The sequence below is a fragment of the Callithrix jacchus genome, chromosome 4 (genome assembly GCF_049354715.1).
Source record: "Callithrix jacchus isolate 240 chromosome 4, calJac240_pri, whole genome shotgun sequence".
Taxonomy (NCBI): domain Eukaryota; kingdom Metazoa; phylum Chordata; class Mammalia; order Primates; family Cebidae; genus Callithrix; species Callithrix jacchus.
The window spans coordinates 102,658,940-102,661,380 of record NC_133505.1 but is presented as its reverse complement, the minus strand read 5'-3'; positions in this window follow the sequence as shown (position 1 = coordinate 102,661,380).

Genomic DNA, 2,441 nt, shown 5'->3' with positions numbered 1-2,441 from the left:
GTTGATTTTCCTAAGCTTTGATGGAGTCAATCTTTCAGGTAACAATTAAATATCTGCTAAAATAATGTTCTCCAAGAAGAGTGTCATAGGCCCAATTTATTGTATTATAAATTTTTTATACCCTAAAATTGAACAAAGAAGTTTGACATGTTACAAACTCATTTCTATAGGTTAAATTATTAATTTACAGGGCATCCAAGTGATTAAATGGAATGTCATGATGAGATTTGCACAGAAAAATGGATTTTGACCAACTGCCCTATTTAAAATTGCAACCCTTACCACACCCTTCATTCATGGTTCTCTCTACCCTCTTTCCTGCTCTACTTTTTGTCATAACAATGATTATCTTCTTATATACTATATAATGTCCTTATTTATTTTATTGTCTCTTTCCCCCTAGAGTCAAAATTATAGATTTACACACATGAATTCATCATTAAGTAAATTTGTGAATGAAAAAAGAATGTGAGTTAGTTATATTAGTAATTGATAGAACTTTCCCAGTAGATAAAGCTTGCCATGAAGTTACCCCAGGATTAGGTAAAATACACACACATACGTTCTCTCTCTCTAAATCATGAGGTGATATATAGTAAGAAGGAGTAGTGGTAAATACTTATGTTTACTAGGAAAGCTTTGAAGATGATGTCGAATTCAAGAAACGAATCCATCTCAAAATGACTTAAACAATATTTATTGCTTCATATAACAAGAAGTTCCAGAAACAGTGTAACTCCATATTGTTCAGTTTAGGAGTCCAGTGATCATATCATGGACTCAGCTTCTCTGAATCTTTATGTTCTTTCACCCTCAAAATATCAGCTCTGCTCTCAGGATTCCAAGTAGCTGCAACAATCCAGACATCACAGCCAAATGCAATCACATTTAGAAAAGGAATAGACTTTTCTGTGTGTTTCCTTTTAAAAGTTAGGAAATATTTCCTGGAAGTTATTAGTTATCCTCATGTCTCATTGGCTAGAATTGTATTGCATGCCTATGATACTAACCAATCATTGGTGAAGAGAATGACATCATCAGGGTTGACTAATTAGGACCTACTTTCTGGAGTCAGGCTTATCCTGAAACACATGGCCATGAGAAGAGGTCTAAAAATTGGAACTAAATGGATTTCTTTGGAATAGAAAAGGGGTAGGAATAGATGTTTGGTAGTGTCTGCTATAATATTAAATGCATTTATATGTGAAGTTAAGGCAAAATTATTATGGAATTGGTTGACAATTGAAAGCATCAAATAATTTACACAACTCCCAAATATCTAAAAAGCATGACATGAGAACATTTTCTTGTGTAATCCTCTGCTTACTATGGCACCATGGCCACCTGTAACCTGCTGGGGGGTTCCCTGCACCCCTCAAACTGCATTTATTTGCTAAGGTGCCTGTGTAGTTTCAATGTGAAGCAATGGCAGCATGCGCCCGTAGATGCCCAGCAGCCTGAGAAATTGAGACATGCTGAGACCAAGGCATCCTGTGCTTTTGCTGAGGCCTGCTTGAATATTCCTAAACCCAGTGAAGAGGTACAAAACAACTATTTGTCTGTGAACAAAGTTTCCTTAAACTTCAGTGACATGTCAAGGCAAAACAAATTCATGCAGCTTTAAATTCTCTACTTTCTGCTCCAGAGTTCAATCTTTTATTGTTACTTTGTTCCTCAAATTTAGCTTTGTTTGTATGTGTATACAGATATATTTAAGTTTCAAACAGATTTTGGAGTTTTAGGAGGCCCAATGAATGACACCTTGCTTTCTCTATTCAAGATTTGAATCAATCAGAGAGACAAAGCAGTGAAAAATAGAGAGCAAAATATTACTTCTATTACTGAGGAAGGGTTTTGGGTGACCTCTGTGGGTGACAACAGTGGGCTTTCTAACTTTGAATATTAGGACTAGGCACACCTGCACATTGGGTCCCAGGCAGTCTTGGAAAGCCCTATGCCTCCCAAATTAAGCTGTTCCTTTAAAACTTACAGCAAAGGAGAACAGTTGAGACAAGCACTTACAGTATCTTCAACAGCTGGACAAGGACATTGTGGAAAGAGTTAAGCTGCACATGTTTAGTTCCTTATCCCAAACTCACCAATCAGCCATTCCTCATCCCTAAGGATAACAAGGGCAAGAGAGCCAGAAGTGGTTGGCAGTGGAGCTCCATCTGCACAGAGGGAACCAGTGTGAGTGAGAAAGTGCATCCTCTTGCTTACAGTTCAATAGGAAATACACTAACAATGGTGCTAATTAGGCAAAGGACAATATAAAATAAATACTTTTCTATAGAAAATTAGCCAGAAGACAGACAATTAATAGAAAAACTCCAAAGTTTAAATAAGTAGCTGAAAATTGTTCAACTCCATCTGGAATCAAATTATTGAAAATCAAAATAATTATGATACAGTTTTTCCACTGAAGTAGTGAAAAATGTTAT